Source organism: Triturus cristatus, chromosome 4_1 (genome assembly GCF_964204655.1).
Source record: "Triturus cristatus chromosome 4_1, aTriCri1.1, whole genome shotgun sequence".
NCBI lineage: Eukaryota > Metazoa > Chordata > Amphibia > Caudata > Salamandridae > Triturus > Triturus cristatus.
The window spans coordinates 81,501,539-81,519,725 of NC_140585.1; positions in this window are offsets into that span (position 1 = coordinate 81,501,539).

Sequence of the window (18,187 nt, forward strand, 5' to 3'; positions counted from 1 at the left end):
CTATGCCACTGCACTCCATGCCTTTGCACTCTAGGGCGTTACCTGGGTCTTAATGACCCATCACCTGTGATCTCTCCTAGAGTGCTGCCCTACCAGCCTCTTTATACTCCCCTGTGGTCTCTGAGCTCTCATCCGAGGTTTCACTCGAAGGCATCTCCCGTGGAGCCTGGCAAGCCTTCCCTGGGAGCTCCTATCTCTTTGCAGAGTAGTCAGAAAGGTTTTGGGGATCCAAGACAAGCAGGAGTTATTGGGCCACAACCGAGATAGGGACGGCCTTTTACCACTGATGTACTGGACTTACACTTTTACTGAAACCTGAGCATTAACTACACCCTTTCAGAACCTAACTGTGAATGTGGCAAAGCAAACAGCACAAGGCTTCTCAGGGGCATAATGTGGGGGTATAGACTCAGAACTCAACAATTGCACAACAGAATTAAACAATGACAGTCCATCCCAGTCATTTAGCTTTACGAAAAGGGAAAAGTACTTTATTACTACGGCTCCCAGTTTTATAGTTCTTATTTGTTCAACACTTCTGTCTGTATTCATACCTATTTACTTGTGTCCATCTTGTTGGTATTTATCCATATTTATTTAGTATTTTGTGAATAAATGAAGCCAGAACTTGTATTGTTCCACACTTAAAAAAAAAATGTGCACTTGCACTTTGATGCTGGACATGTTTTAGCACGTTAAACAGCCAAATGTAATAAAACAGTCGATCCAAATGAGAATGATAGCATTATAGCACAAGCATGCATTGAGATGTGCAGCAATTTAAGCAAATCTCATCCTGCGTTTTTCAACTCCCCATGTTTTCAATATACACAGCTATTGGCCTTGAATTCATGAGTAATAGAATGGATAGTCACTTAAAATAAGCCAGATTTTCTGTATTTGTCTGCTTATAAAATAAACACAGGCAAAGAAAACAATGTTTTCAGTCTATATTTATCTGTCAAAATCAGTAAAAACACAAAACTGGGAGTTTTTTTATTACATAAGCAAACAGAGTATTCAAGAGTACGCAGGGTTCTAACAAGGCAATACAGGTTAAGCAATAGTGATCTGTAAAGGCAGGTTTCAGGTGCAGCCCACAGAGGGAAGTTTAAACAGATTACTCTGTCTCTGAACCACAGATCAGTCTCTAAGTAATACCCAACTTCTTAGCAGTTGAAAATGAGGCCCATAATCTTGGATCTAATCCTCGCATCTTTGGGGCAATGTTTATTTAGTGTTTAACTTCTCACCTGCCACAGGGCCCCAGCATAAATCCTTGCTGGATGCGTGATGCATGTATGTAGCTCTCACAAGATAAACAGCAATTACAACGCGGTTTAAACCACGCATGCCATTACAACGCAATTTTACAACGCATGGGTCTTTAGCACGCATGTCTTTACCACGCATATTTTTACCAAGAACAGCTTTACAATTCATTACATTATATCGGAAAATATAAGTATTATATATGTTTGTATAAGGGTAAGTGTTTATATATCTATCACAAACAGTAGTGAGTGCTGATCCAGGCACTCATCACTGACCCTGAGTCTCTCTGGGGCCTGGGTTGGTCAAATGTCATGGGTGGCCAGCTTTTAGACCTGGCACCTTGGCGTGAGTCTCCCTTCCACTTTTTGTCGCTGTGACTCATGTGTTTTTATGGTGTTGGCCGCAGAGCACTGTGCCACTGCCAACCAGTGCCACAGTGCAAGTGCTCCCTATGTAAAATGTATATGTTGGTTGGATTCCATGATTGGCTTATTTGGTTTACTATCAGACCCCAGTAAAGTGCACCAGGAGTGCCAGGGCGTGTAAATACAAATGCCGCTGGTGGGCTTGCAGCACTGGTTGTGCCACCCACAGAAGCGGCCTGGTAAAATATGTCTCTGAATAGGATTGTGCTCTGCCACCACAATGCTGGCTCCGCCCCCTGTGGAGCGTCTGATGGCTCTGCCCTGCACCCTAAAAGAAGCAGCCTGCATCGCAAAAACAAAGTGCTCAGAAACCGGACTGGACCAGGCAAGGGCCCTTCTGGCCTGCCAGAACAAAAGAATTGCTGTATAAATGTAGGAAGCCTGCTCCCAAGAAATTAGATTGTGTCCTGCCAAGAAGAAACCTCTGTCCGACGAGGAGGAGCCGGGAAAGCTGCATGGAGGAGTACTGTCCCTGACCTGGGGGATTGGCGTGCAGTGGTTGCCTTGCTGCTGAAGACGAGGAACAAAGACTAAAGAGACTTTTATCTAACTTGTGCTGAAGATCTCCAAGGGCTTGTGAGTGAGCTTGCCCCCTGAACGAAGTCCCAGGAACAGTGGACTTCACCGCCGTGGAATCGCCTTGGAAAACGGACCGTTTTCCTCGCATCTTCGCTTCAAACTGCTGTGTACGTCTCGCTGATCGCGGCGTACTCCCCGTGAGCTGATATCCCGCTGTCCGGCACGAACAATGCGTCTGTGGCCCCTCTACGAGCCGTAGCTCGCACCGCAAAGGAAGGTACTACCAGCCCGAGCAACGCGATCTATCGCCCCTACGAGCCGTAGCTCGCACCGTAACTGAAGGACATCACCGTACCAGCTCGCACCCCCTACGGACCGTACTATCCCCGTACGCGCCTCTCCCCTGCTTTGGGAAAGGCCGTAGTACGTGTGGTGGTCACGTACGTCTCCCGTCCGGAGCGTACTGTTCGCCTGTCTCAGCCGCCAAAGTGAAGCATCGCGATCCCGGTACGTCGCGTACCCGAACGTCTGGCAGTACGGACCGTACTCTCGCCCCGTCTTATGAGCCGCGCACGCCCAAGGTCTCCGGTACCGTAGTACGCACCGCCCAGAGGACTTCGCACCGTACTGTACGCCTGCTCCCAAGGAAGTGTCCGTGACGAACTCACCAAGCATCAAGGTACTGTACCCGTTCGCGCTGTAGGGTGTACGCTTCACCTGTACGCTTCACCTGAAGTGCCTGCAGCGTCCCAAAGCCTGTGTCTACCGCGTACGACGCGTACGAAGAGGGACGACGCGCACAGAACTGTAAAATTACACTAAAGTCAAGAACTCTTTGAAAATAAGTATTGTGGGATGTTTAAATGTTATTTGGTCTTGTGCTAATCCTGATAAACCTATATAAAGTATTATTTTTTATATATATCCTGTGTGGAGTCCATTTGTGGAGGGTCACTGTATTACTGTGTGGGTATTCACAAATGCTTAACCTAAACACCCTGAGATAACGCCTTGTCTGCTCGCGCCAAGCTACCTAGAGGGCGAGCAGGGGTTATTATTAGAGTGTATCCCCCTACCCTGACTAGAGGAAAGGTTCCCTGCTTGACACAAGTACCTACCTGTGCCAACCAGAGAACCCGGATTCTAACATTGGTGGTCAGCGGTGAGGATTACGAATTTGCATTCGTGAGACATACACAGTGATTGGTGAACGCCACATAGTGAAGGCAGACCAATAGCGCAACCACTTACTTTTTATTCGCATTTTTCTGGGAAATCGACAGTGGTTTAAAGAATCATGCCTGGTTCAAGCGTTGTGAAGAGAGCAGAATCTGTAGTCTCTGACATCGAAGGTATTGAATGGGAAGAAGAGAGACTAGAGAGCTACACCAAGGCCCAGCTGAAGGGCTTCTGCGGGAAGTTCAAAGTCCCCACTGTTGGATGTAAGAACAAAACAGATCTTTGCAAGGTGCTGAGGGCCTGGGTGGAGTCAAGGAAACCCTCTAATGACGTGGAGGAAATTGAGCGGGCAGAGAGCATCGCTAGCTCGGGCAGAGGCCTGTCGCCAGAGGAGTTGGCTGACAGGAAGGAAACCAGAGCTCATGAGATAGAGATGGCGAAACTAAATGGAAAACTGGCAATGGAAAGAAAAAGGCTGGAAATGGAAGAGAGAAAAAGCCAAATGGAGCATGAGATGAAATTGAGGGAGCTGGATTTGAAAGCCCAGGGCTTGGGAAGCACTCCCTCTGGTGGCAGCACACCCCCAGTGCAGGTAGAGTCCAGAGTGTATATACCCACAGATGTAGTCTTGGAATTTTTTTTAAATGATGACATAGGGCAGTGGTTCAAAGCCTACGAAGTAGCCATGTCCTCCCACCGGGTCCCTGAGAAGGATTGGGGAGCGGGGTTGTGGGGGCGGTTCTTGAGTGAGGGGCGGGACACACTGCTAGATTTGCCCTCAGATGTGTATAACTCTTACCCCCATATGAAGGATGCTTTAATGGCTAGGAATGGGTTAACTCCCGAAATGTATAGGCAGAGGTTCAGGGGTTGCACTAAGATTCCCAATAGTACGTATGTGGAGTATGTGACTTTTTTTTGCAGAGCACTGGATGGTTGGGTGAAGGGTAGCAAGGTTGATAATTTTCAAGAGCTTCTTGATTTAATGGCATGGGAGCACTTGTCCAGTAATTATTTTCCTGAGCTACGCCAGCACCTGATTGATAGTAGGCTGACTAACCCTAGGAAGCTTGCTGAGGAGGCGGACCGCTGGGTCAGTACCAGGGTCCACAAGGGTCACGTGGGAGACTCCGCCAAAGGTGGGCAGGGTCCCCAGCAGAAGAGCGGGGGGGACAAGGGTAAACAGAGGGAGTTCCAGAAGATGCCCCAGAGTAATCCCCAAGGGAACCAAGGGAAAGGTTCTCAGCCTCCCCCACCCCAGAAACCGACCGGGGCACCGACAGGTACCCCTGTTCAAAGAGGGCCCCCAACCTGTTACAGATGTGGTGAGCTGGGTCATTTTGCCAATGATCCCAATTGTCGCCAGTTTGGTAAACCAGCACCCACTGGTGCAACCCCCGGCAGATGGCTAGTGTAGCCCTGGGTGGAGAGATGGGTGTCCAAGGTGGGTGGGGTTCCGTAGAAATGTCCCTGGTCTCATTAGGAGACCGTGAAGTGGTCCCCAAAACCAAGCTGCCTGAGAACACTAAGAAATACAGGCAGGAGGAGGAGCCAAGATGGCGACCGGAGCAGTCGCTTGAGCGCCCGGCTCCGTCGGCCCTTGGCCTCGGACTATCATCCTGATTCCTATCCTTGCCGATTTTCGAGGTCCAACGCGTGCGACGATGCGCTGACTGCGCCGCCGCTTTCCCGAAGTCTTAGCCCGCCCGGATGCCGGAGTTCTTGGTGCCTTTGTTCCCCGCACTGGACCCCTGCTCTACTGTGGCCTCGGCCGGCCCCCTGGAAGCGTCGCAGTCACCGGACCCGCTGGTGCAAATCTGAGCCCCGAGGTCCCGATCCCGCCTCACGCCACGGACGGCCGCCGGGGGAGCCGGGGGAGAGACGCCCGGACACCTCCTGCACCCTGCACCTGACGGGCTGGAGCTAGAGGGTAAGCCCCGGCGTGACGGGTCTCCTGCCCCGCTCTGTGGACCACGCTGTGGAAGGCTGCAGACCCCCTTCTTCTATGGTCTAGTCGGTCGCAAGAGAGCCCGAGGGAGGGGAAGCGACTGTTGGCTTTCACCTTTTGCGGCGCAGACCTGTTGGGAATTGCCTCCTTGTCACGATCCCCCCCCTGGCCACGGTACCGTTCAGCGGTAAAACATGGCGCTGATTGCCTGCTCGCTGCTGGGGGGTGATGTTCCGGTCTCGCCCGCTGCCCGCTTCGCCCTCCCTCTACCAGACTCCGGCTCCCCAGTGCCGTCCCGGATTGCTGCCGCTGTGGGGGCGCAGCTTCCGCTGACATACGGCTCCGTTCTGGCTGCCCTGCGGGACTTTCGTCTGCAATTGTGTGTCGGCTTGCAAACGCTGAGTGAGCGGTTCGACTCTACACTGTCTGCTGCGGGTCGTGAGCGCCCCGTTTGTGATCAACAAGACGTGAGTCTGCCAGTGCTGTGGTCCTCCTGCGGGGAAGTAACGACTGGGTGTAGCGGTGCTCCACTGGCGTCTGCGTTTGGCTTTCCCGGCGCCCAGGATCAATCGCTCTCCCGCTCAATGGCGGATACTTTGTTTCCCCGGTCATTGCTGCCCGCTTTGTTGTTGCCTGCCTCACCGTGCCCGCAGGACCCTCCAGCTGAACTACACCTGACGACCCCGAGGAACCGTTCACGGTGGCCTACGGCTCCTTTTATGTGGAACTCATGTACTTTACAAGCCAGGTCTGGATTTTATATGGTGTGCAAGGGGACCTCAACAGATGATCGGCGGCCATTTTGTGACTCTACTTCTCCATCTTCTTCCAAGCGGCCATATTGTCTTTGTCTGTTCGGGATGCGGGGCATTCACGAGGGGGCGGGTCTAATCGTAAGCCCGCGATCGGGCCAGGGCTAGATTACTTTCTATCATCATAGTTTCACGGACGGGCTGGACTGGGACTGGAATTGTTTGCATATGTTGTGCGCACTCGTCGCGATCTGTCTGCCTTCATTTCCTTGTTGTTACATGCTATCTTCCCACGACCGCCTTTGGGTGTAGTGGGGTTTCAGTGTGTGGAGGCTTGGTTGGCCGGTGGTGTCGGGCGCTCCGAGGATACGTGGGCTCCTCCCCGCCTCCTTTCTTCTTTCTTCTCTTAGTTTCTTTACTCTATTCCTACTTTCTCTCTCGTCTATATTTCGGGTTCATTGGGCGACAGGCACTATGCTGGGGGGGGGGCAGGCCATAGCCTCCGCATTGGTGTAGGGTGGGGGGGTAATTTACTGTTTCTTTTAGTTCTATGGGCCTCTTTCTTTCATGTCTCTGCGCTATACTTGTTTCGATTCGGGATCCGGGTGTGGGGTGGATTGAGTGGGGGCGGCTTTTAGGCGGTGCGTATTTACTACTGTGATGATCCTGTTATCTAACTGCATCGCCTTACTGTACGAGATTTTCTATGGCTGTTTTAATGATGCTGCTGCTCTCCAGTGTATGAAGCCGACTCGCGGACTCGAATCTCCTTGTTTCTATCCTTTACTGATTTCTTTCTCGATAAAATTTTTTTTTTTTTTTTTTTTTTTTTTTTTAGAAAACCTTAAAATTAACCTTCACTTCTCCTTCCCCTGGTGTCAAGGATCCCTCCAGTGTATGAATCCTGAATCATTGCTAATCTTGACCTTGACGCACAGGGGATGTACTGTTTGTCTCTGTGCTCAACCGTATTGTGGCCGGCCTGATGGTTGTAGGCCCGTATTTGTTCTTTTACTATGCACAAATAAAGGTTTTTGAAGGAAAAGGAAGAAAAAAAAGAAATACAGGCAGTGGGTGACCATAAACGGCCATAGGGTGGAAGCTCTGAGAGATACAGGAGCCAGTGTGACGGCTGTCAAGCGCCACCTGGTGTCTCAGGAGCAGGTTGTCCCAGGAGCATTCTATCCGGTTCTTGCCGCTGACAACACGGAGAGTCACTGCCCGGTGGCTCAGATTCCCTTTGAATGGGGGAGGGGGTCTCTGGTACTCTTCAGGTAGCTGTGAGGCCCGCCATGCCTGTAGACTGTCTGTTAGGGAACGATCTGGAGAGCTCACCTTGGGCTAAGGTGGAGCGGAGTGCTCACCTGGAGATGTTGGGTATGCCAGATTGGGCGTGTGTCACCACACGGTCCATGACAGCGAGTAGAGGTGCTCAAGAGGACCTGGAGCCTGAGAGGGAGGCCCAGGAACCGGCCTTAGGGAGAAGAGGCAGGGGACGCGGGAAACCGGCCACTGAAGTTCCCACGGTCCAGGAGGAAGCAGACCTTGAGGGGGATGCCTTGGAACCTACAGGGGAACAGATAGCTGAACTGGGGGACCTGCCTCAGCTGACCCATTGGCAGCAAGAGGGAGGACCCTCCAGGGAAGAGTTCTGCAGGGAGCAGAACAAATACCCTTCTCTCGTGGGTATGCGGCAGCAGGCTGCAGACCAGGCCAACAGTGATCAGTCTGGAACACATTTTATTTACTGGGAGAACGACCTCCTGTATTCTGAGCCTAAGGTTGCTGAGCCTAGGTCAGCCCGTGTGCTGGTGGTACCCCAGCGCTTCAGAGCCTTCCTACTGGGGCTGGCTCACGATGTGCCATTGGCAGGACATTTGGGGCAGGACAAGACCTTTGAAAGGCTTGTCACCCACTTCTTTTGGCCCCAAATGCGCAGTAGTTCAGACACTCACTGCAGGACCTGCCAGACTTGCCAGGCAAGTGGAAAGAGTGGACAGAAACAGAAGGCTCCATTCCAGCCATTCCCTGTGGCCGGTACCCCATTCCAGCGAGTAGGGATTGACATTGTAGGGCCACTGGACCCCAGGACCGCCATGGGCAATAGGTTCATCCTGGTCCTTGTGGACCATGCCACCCGGTACCCGGAAGCCATCCCTCTGAGGACAGTGATGGCCCCCGTGGTGGGACGTGCGCTGATGGGAATTTTCTCCCGAGTGGGATTCCCTCTAGAGGTGGTGTCTGACCGGGGTACCAACTTCATATCCGGGTATATGAAATCCCTTTGGCAAGTGTGTGGTGTAACCTCCAAATTCACCACACCTTATCACCCCCAAGGAAACGGGTTGGTTGAGAGATTCAACCGAACCCTGAAGGGCATGATAATGGGTCTTGAGGAACCCATGAGGCGTAAGTGGGATGTCCTCTTACCATGCCTTCTCTTTGCTTACAGAGAGGTGCCACAGAAGTCTCTAGGGTTCAGTCCCTTTGAGCTTCTGTACGGACACCCAGTGAGAGGACCTCTAAGTCTGGTCAAAGAAGGCTGGGAGCAATCTCCCAGGAAACCTCCCCAGAATGTATATAGCTACATGCTGACCTTCAGGAACCAGACTAGGCGTTTCAGGGAACTTGCTGAGGCAAACCTGGAAGCCAGCCAGGAGGAGATGAAGCGGTGGTACGACCAGCATGCCACTCTGGTAGAGCTTCAGCCTGGACAGAAGGTGTGGGTCTTGTCCCCCGTGGAGCCTTGTGCACTCCAGGATAAGTGGACCGGTTCCTTTGAGGTTGTGGAGCGCAAGAGTCCTGTTACCTATTTGGTGGACTTGCGGTCTCCAAGGAACCCCTAAGGGTCCTTCATTGCAACCGCCTCAAGCCCCACTTGGAGAGGTCCCAAGTGGGCATGCTCTTAGTGACAGATGCTGGGATGGAGGAGGAGACCGAGCCTCTTCCTGACCTCCTGTCAGCCAAGGAGCAAGATGGGTCAGTGGATGGTGTCATCCTCTCTTCCACCCTGACCCCTGAGCAACAGAACGATTGTCGCCAGCTGCTGGGACAATTTTCTGACCTGTTTTCCCTGATTCCCGGTGTCACTAATTGGTGTGTCCATTATGTGGACACTGGGGATAGCACACCTGTGCGGCACAAGGCCTACAGGGTGACTGACAGGGTAAGAGCCTGCATCAAGGAGGAGGTCTCCAAGATGTTTGCCCTTGGGGTAATTGAGTGCTCAAGCAGTCCTTGGGCTAGCCCAGTGGTCTTGGTCCCAAAGGCTGCAGTGCCGGGAGCCACACCCGAACTCCGGTTCTGTGAGGACTCAATTCGGTCACCAGGACTGACGCACACCCCATCCCCAGAGCTGATGAGCTCATAGATCGGCTAGGGGCTGCCAACTACCTCAGCACGTTTGATTTAACGTCTGGGTATTGGCAGATCGTCTTGACCGATGGGGCCAAAGAGAGATCAGCATTTTCCACCCCTGGTGGGCATTACCAATTCCGGGTTATGCCCTTTGGGATGAAGAATGCCCCTGCCACCTTCCAGAGGTTGGTCAACCAGGTGTTGGCTGGACTGGATTCGTTCAGTGCAGCCTACCTGGATGACATCGCAGTGTTCAGCTCCACTTGGGAGGAACACCTGCGCCACCTCTGGGAAGTGTTGATGGCGCTGCGGAGGGCAGGCCTCACGATCAAGGCGAGTAAGTGCCAGATCGGGCAGGGTTCAGTGGTGTACTTGGGGCACCAAGTTGGGAGTAGCCAGGTGGCACCCCTTCAACCCAAGATAGAAACCATCCTGAATTGGGAGTCGCCCAAAACCCAGACAGAGGTGAGAGCCTTCCTAGGTCTCACGGGGTACTACAGGAGGTTTGTCAAGGGGTATGGCAACATTGTTGCCCCCTTGACAGCACTGACTTCAAGGAAGCAGCCCAGGAATGTGATTTGGACTGACACCTGTCAGAAAGCTTTTGAGGCCCTGAAAGCTGCCATGTGCACGGCTCCCGTGCTTTTGGCTCCCAACTTCTCCAAAGAGTTTATCGTTCAGACAGACGCTTCAGAGCATGGTGTGGGGGCTGTTCTTTCACAGATTAATGAAGAGGGCCTAGATCAACCTGTAGCCTTTCTTAGCAGGAAGTTACTACCCCGGGAACAGAGATGGAGTGCTATTGAGCGTGAGGCATTTGCTGTGGTCTGGGCACTGAAGAAGCTAAGACCCTACCTGTTTGGGTCTCACTTCTGGGTTCAGACAGACCACAGGCCTCTCAGATGGTTGATGCATATGAGGGGTGAGAATCCAAAGCTGTTGAGGTGGTCCATTTCCCTACAGGGTATGGATTTCACGGTGGAACATCGCCCTGGTACAGATCACGCCAATGCTGACGGTCTGTCCAGATTTTTCCGCCTTAGTGATGAGGAACTCCCTGGGGTAGGGTAGTTCTCCCCACTTTTCAGCTGGAGGAGACCTGGCACCTTGGCGTGAGTCTCCCTTCCACTTTTTGTCGCTGTGCCTCATGTGTTTTTATGGTGTTGGCCGCTCAGAGCACTGTGCCTCTGCCAACCAGTGCCACAGTGCAAGTGCTCCCTATGTAAAATGTATATGTTGGTTGGATTCCATGATTGGCTTATTTGGTTTACTATCAGACCCCAGTAAAGTGCACCAGGAGTGCCAGGGCGTGTAAATACAAATGCCGCTGGTGGGCTTGCAGCACTGGTTGTGCCACCCACTGAAGCGGCCTGGTAAAATATGTCTAAGGTCTGCCATTGCAGAACCTGCGTACAGTCTGGTACTGTCATGCTGACTGCGCAAGTGCACACACTTGCCAGTCCCTAAACCTTACCTTAACTTCATATTTGTCACCCCTATGGTAGGCCCAAGGGCAGGGTGCATTGTAAGCATAAGGTAGGACAAGCCCTGTGTGTGTGGCATTTCCTAATAGTGAATTACAGCCATTTTCGTTTTTCACTATTGTAAGGCTACCTGTTCTCATAGGCCAGAATGGGCTGTTAAGATTGTTACATCCTATTATCCTAACATGTCCAGGGAACATGGTAGAAAATCGAGTTTAGTATGCCTGAATTCAGAATAATAAGGTACATCTTTTAGTAAGGTTTATTTTAATATTCTGCGTTTGCAAATGCCACTTTTAGAAAGTTGGCCTTTGCTTGCCCCACCATTCCAGCCCGCCTCTGCGTGATGTGTATCTGCTGTCTGGCTTGTGTGAGTGACAGGGCTGGGGAAACCCAGATGGGCAGGGCTAGGTAGCCTGGTGGTGCATAGGAAGATTGGCAGATAGATGGGTGGGAGGAGTACACCTGGACTCTGAATAGGATTGTGCTCTGCCACCACAATGCTGGCTCCACCCCCTGTGGAGCGTCTGATGGCTCTGCCCTGCACCCTGAAAGAAGCAGCCTGCATCGCAAAAACAAAGTGCTTAGAAACCGGACTGGACCAGGCAAGGGCCCCTCTGGCCTGGCAGAACAAAAGAATTGCTGTATAAATGTAGGAGCCCTGCTCACAAGAAATTAGATCCTGTCCTGCCAAGACAAAACCTCTGTACGACGAGGAGGAGCCGGGAAAGCTAAATGGAGGAGTACTGTCCCTGACCTGGGGGATTGGCTTGCAGTGGTTGCCTTGCTGCTGAAGAAGAGGAACAAAGACTAAAGAGACTTTTATCTAACTTGTGCTGAAGATCTCCAAGGGCTTGTGAGTGAGCTTGCCCCCTGAACGAAGTCCCAGGAACAGTGGACTTCACCGCCGTGGAATCGCCTTGGAAAACGGACCGTTTTCCTCGCATCTTCGCTTCAAACTGCTGTGTACGTCTCGCTGATCGTGGCGTACTCCCCGTGAGCTGATATCCCGCTGTCCGGCACGAACAACGCGTCTGTGGCCCCTCTACGAGCCGTAGCTCGCACCGCAAAGGAAGGTACTACCAGCCCGAGCAACGCGATCTATCGCCCCTACGAGCCGTAGCTCGCACCGTAACTGAAGGACATCACCGTACCAGCTCGCACCCCCTACGGACCGTACTATCCCCGTACGCGCCTCTCCCCTGCTTTGGGAAAGGCCGTAGTACGTGTGGTGGTCACGTACGTCTCCCGTCCGGAGCGTACTGTTCGCCTGTCTCAGCCGCCAAAGTGAAGCATCGCGATCCCGGTACGTCGCGTACCCGAACGTCTGGCAGTACGGACCGTACTCTCGCCCCGTCTTATGAGCCGCGCACGCCCAAGGTCTCCGGTACCGTAGTACGCACCGCCCAGAGGACTTCGCACCGTACTGTACGCCTGCTCCCAAGGAAGTGTCCGTGACGAACTCACCAAGCATCAAGGTACTGTACCCGTTCGCGCTGTAGGGTGTACGCTTCACCTGTACGCTTCACCTGAAGTGCCTGCAGCGTCCCAAAGCCTGTGTCTACCGCGTACGACGCGTACGAAGAGGGACGACGCGCACAGAACTGTAAAATTACACTAAAGTCAAGAACTCTTTGAAAATAAGTATTGTGGGATGTTTAAATGTTATTTGGTCTTGTGCTAATCCTGATAAACCTATATAAAGTATTATTTTTTATATATATCCTGTGTGGAGTCCATTTGTGGAGGGTCACTGTATTACTGTGTGGGTATTCACAAATGCTTAACCTAAACACCCTGAGATAACGCCTTGTCTGCTCGCGCCAAGCTACCTAGAGGGCGAGCAGGGGTTATTATTAGAGTGTATCCCCCTACCCTGACTAGAGGAAAGGTTCCCTGCTTGACACAAGTACCTACCTGTGCCAACCAGAGAACCCGGATTCTAACATTGGTGGTCAGCGGTGAGGATTACGAATTTGCATTTGTGAGACATACACAGTGATTGGTGAACGCCACATAGTGAAGGCAGACCAATAGCGCAACCACTTACTTTTTATTCGCATTTTTCTGGGAAATCGACAGTGGTTTAAAGAATCATGCCTGGTTCAAGCGTTGTGAAGAGAGCAGAATCTGTAGTCTCTGACATCGAAGGTATTGAATGGGAAGAAGAGAGACTAGAGAGCTACACCAAGGCCCAGCTGAAGGGCTTCTGCGGGAAGTTCAAAGTCCCCACTGTTGGATGTAAGAACAAAACAGATCTTTGCAAGGTGCTGAGGGCCTGGGTGGAGTCAAGGAAACCCTCTAATGACGTGGAGGAAATTGAGCGGGCAGAGAGCATCGCTAGCTCGGGCAGAGGCCTGTCGCCAGAGGAGTTGGCTGACAGGAAGGAAACCAGAGCTCATGAGATAGAGATGGCGAAACTAAATGGAAAACTGGCAATGGAAAGAAAAAGGCTGGAAATGGAAGAGAGAAAAAGCCAAATGGAGCATGAGATGAAATTGAGGGAGCTGGATTTGAAAGCCCAGGGCTTGGGAAGCACTCCCTCTGGTGGCAGCACACCCCCAGTGCAGGTAGAGTCCAGAGTGTATATACCCACAGATGTAGTCTTGGAATTTTTTTTAAATGATGACATAGGGCAGTGGTTCAAAGCCTACGAAGTAGCCATGTCCTCCCACCGGGTCCCTGAGAAGGATTGGGGAGCGGGGTTGTGGGGGCGGTTCTTGAGTGAGGGGCGGGACACACTGCTAGATTTGCCCTCAGATGTGTATAACTCTTACCCCCATATGAAGGATGCTTTAATGGCTAGGAATGGGTTAACTCCCGAAATGTATAGGCAGAGGTTCAGGGGTTGCACTAAGATTCCCAATAGTACGTATGTGGAGTATGTGACTTTTTTTTGCAGAGCACTGGATGGTTGGGTGAAGGGTAGCAAGGTTGATAATTTTCAAGAGCTTCTTGATTTAATGGCATGGGAGCACTTGTCCAGTAATTATTTTCCTGAGCTACGCCAGCACCTGATTGATAGTAGGCTGACTAACCCTAGGAAGCTTGCTGAGGAGGCGGACCGCTGGGTCAGTACCAGGGTCCACAAGGGTCACGTGGGAGACTCCGCCAAAGGTGGGCAGGGTCCCCAGCAGAAGAGCGGGGGGGACAAGGGTAAACAGAGGGAGTTCCAGAAGATGCCCCAGAGTAATCCCCAAGGGAACCAAGGGAAAGGTTCTCAGCCTCCCCCACCCCAGAAACCGACCGGGGCACCGACAGGTACCCCTGTTCAAAGAGGGCCCCCAACCTGTTACAGATGTGGTGAGCTGGGTCATTTTGCCAATGATCCCAATTGTCGCCAGTTTGGTAAACCAGCACCCACTGGTGCAACCCCCGGCAGATGGCTAGTGTAGCCCTGGGTGGAGAGATGGGTGTCCAAGGTGGGTGGGGTTCCGTAGAAATGTCCCTGGTCTCATTAGGAGACCGTGAAGTGGTCCCCAAAACCAAGCTGCCTGAGAACACTAAGAAATACAGGCAGTGGGTGACCATAAACGGCCATAGGGTGGAAGCTCTGAGAGATACAGGAGCCAGTGTGACGGCTGTCAAGCGCCACCTGGTGTCTCAGGAGCAGGTTGTCCCAGGAGCATTCTATCCGGTTCTTGCCGCTGACAACACGGAGAGTCACTGCCCGGTGGCTCAGATTCCCTTTGAATGGGGGAGGGGTTCTCTGGTACTCTTCAGGTAGCTGTGAGGCCCGCCATGCCTGTAGACTGTCTGTTAGGGAACGATCTGGAGAGCTCACCTTGGGCTAAGGTGGAGCGGAGTGCTCACCTGGAGATGTTGGGTATGCCAGATTGGGCGTGTGTCACCACACGGTCCATGACAGCGAGTAGAGGTGCTCAAGAGGACCTGGAGCCTGAGAGGGAGGCCCAGGAACCGGCCTTAGGGAGAAGAGGCAGGGGACGCGGGAAACCGGCCACTGAAGTTCCCACGGTCCAGGAGGAAGCAGACCTTGAGGGGGATGCCTTGGAACCTACAGGGGAACAGATAGCTGAACTGGGGGACCTGCCTCAGCTGACCCATTGGCAGCAAGAGGGAGGACCCTCCAGGGAAGAGTTCTGCAGGGAGCAGAACAAATACCCTTCTCTCGTGGGTATGCGGCAGCAGGCTGCAGACCAGGCCAACAGTGATCAGTCTGGAACACATTTTATTTACTGGGAGAACGACCTCCTGTATTCTGAGCCTAAGGTTGCTGAGCCTAGGTCAGCCCGTGTGCTGGTGGTACCCCAGCGCTTCAGAGCCTTCCTACTGGGGCTGGCTCACGATGTGCCATTGGCAGGACATTTGGGGCAGGACAAGACCTTTGAAAGGCTTGTCACCCACTTCTTTTGGCCCCAAATGCGCAGTAGTTCAGACACTCACTGCAGGACCTGCCAGACTTGCCAGGCAAGTGGAAAGAGTGGACAGAAACAGAAGGCTCCATTCCAGCCATTCCCTGTGGCCGGTACCCCATTCCAGCGAGTAGGGATTGACATTGTAGGGCCACTGGACCCCAGGACCGCCATGGGCAATAGGTTCATCCTGGTCCTTGTGGACCATGCCACCCGGTACCCGGAAGCCATCCCTCTGAGGACAGTGATGGCCCCCGTGGTGGGACGTGCGCTGATGGGAATTTTCTCCCGAGTGGGATTCCCTCTAGAGGTGGTGTCTGACCGGGGTACCAACTTCATATCCGGGTATATGAAATCCCTTTGGCAAGTGTGTGGTGTAACCTCCAAATTCACCACACCTTATCACCCCCAAGGAAACGGGTTGGTTGAGAGATTCAACCGAACCCTGAAGGGCATGATAATGGGTCTTGAGGAACCCATGAGGCGTAAGTGGGATGTCCTCTTACCATGCCTTCTCTTTGCTTACAGAGAGGTGCCACAGAAGTCTCTAGGGTTCAGTCCCTTTGAGCTTCTGTACGGACACCCAGTGAGAGGACCTCTAAGTCTGGTCAAAGAAGGCTGGGAGCAATCTCCCAGGAAACCTCCCCAGAATGTATATAGCTACATGCTGACCTTCAGGAACCAGACTAGGCGTTTCAGGGAACTTGCTGAGGCAAACCTGGAAGCCAGCCAGGAGGAGATGAAGCGGTGGTACGACCAGCATGCCACTCTGGTAGAGCTTCAGCCTGGACAGAAGGTGTGGGTCTTGTCCCCCGTGGAGCCTTGTGCACTCCAGGATAAGTGGACCGGTTCCTTTGAGGTTGTGGAGCGCAAGAGTCCTGTTACCTATTTGGTGGACTTGCGGTCTCCAAGGAACCCCTAAGGGTCCTTCATTGCAACCGCCTCAAGCCCCACTTGGAGAGGTCCCAAGTGGGCATGCTCTTAGCGACAGATGCTGGGATGGAGGAGGAGACCGAGCCTCTTCCTGACCTCCTGTCAGCCAAGGAGCAAGATGGGTCAGTGGATGGTGTCATCCTCTCTTCCACCCTGACCCCTGAGCAACAGAACGATTGTCGCCAGCTGCTGGGACAATTTTCTGACCTGTTTTCCCTGATTCCCGGTGTCACTAATTGGTGTGTCCATTATGTGGACACTGGGGATAGCACACCTGTGCGGCACAAGGCCTACAGGGTGACTGACAGGGTAAGAGCCTGCATCAAGGAGGAGGTCTCCAAGATGTTTGCCCTTGGGGTAATTGAGTGCTCAAGCAGTCCTTGGGCTAGCCCAGTGGTCTTGGTCCCAAAGGCTGCAGTGCCGGGAGCCACACCCGAACTCCGGTTCTGTGAGGACTCAATTCGGTCACCAGGACTGACGCACACCCCATCCCCAGAGCTGATGAGCTCATAGATCGGCTAGGGGCTGCCAACTACCTCAGCACGTTTGATTTAACGTCTGGGTATTGGCAGATCGTCTTGACCGATGGGGCCAAAGAGAGATCAGCATTTTCCACCCCTGGTGGGCATTACCAATTCCGGGTTATGCCCTTTGGGATGAAGAATGCCCCTGCCACCTTCCAGAGGTTGGTCAACCAGGTGTTGGCTGGACTGGATTCGTTCAGTGCAGCCTACCTGGATGACATCGCAGTGTTCAGCTCCACTTGGGAGGAACACCTGCGCCACCTCTGGGAAGTGTTGATGGCGCTGCGGAGGGCAGGCCTCACGATCAAGGCGAGTAAGTGCCAGATCGGGCAGGGTTCAGTGGTGTACTTGGGGCACCAAGTTGGGAGTAGCCAGGTGGCACCCCTTCAACCCAAGATAGAAACCATCCTGAATTGGGAGTCGCCCAAAACCCAGACAGAGGTGAGAGCCTTCCTAGGTCTCACGGGGTACTACAGGAGGTTTGTCAAGGGGTATGGCAACATTGTTGCCCCCTTGACAGCACTGACTTCAAGGAAGCAGCCCAGGAATGTGATTTGGACTGACACCTGTCAGAAAGCTTTTGAGGCCCTGAAAGCTGCCATGTGCACGGCTCCCGTGCTTTTGGCTCCCAACTTCTCCAAAGAGTTTATCGTTCAGACAGACGCTTCAGAGCATGGTGTGGGGGCTGTTCTTTCACAGATTAATGAAGAGGGCCTAGATCAACCTGTAGCCTTTCTTAGCAGGAAGTTACTACCCCGGGAACAGAGATGGAGTGCTATTGAGCGTGAGGCATTTGCTGTGGTCTGGGCACTGAAGAAGCTAAGACCCTACCTGTTTGGGTCTCACTTCTGGGTTCAGACAGACCACAGGCCCCTCAGATGGTTGATGCATATGAGGGGTGAGAATCCAAAGCTGTTGAGGTGGTCCATTTCCCTACAGGGTATGGATTTCACGGTGGAACATCGCCCTGGTACAGATCACGCCAATGCTGACGGTCTGTCCAGATTTTTCCGCCTTAGTGATGAGGAACTCCCTGGGGTAGGGTAGTTCTCCCCACTTTTCAGCTGGAGGAGACCTGGCACCTTGGCGTGAGTCTCCCTTCCACTTTTTGTCGCTGTGCCTCATGTGTTTTTATGGTGTTGGCCGCTCAGAGCACTGTGCCTCTGCCAACCAGTGCCACAGTGCAAGTGCTCCCTATGTAAAATGTATATGTTGGTTGGATTCCATGATTGGCTTATTTGGTTTACTATCAGACCCCAGTAAAGTGCACCAGGAGTGCCAGGGCGTGTAAATACAAATGCCGCTGGTGGGCTTGCAGCACTGGTTGTGCCACCCACTGAAGCGGCCTGGTAAAATATGTCTAAGGTCTGCCATTGCAGAACCTGCGTACAGTCTGGTACTGTCATGCTGACTGCGCA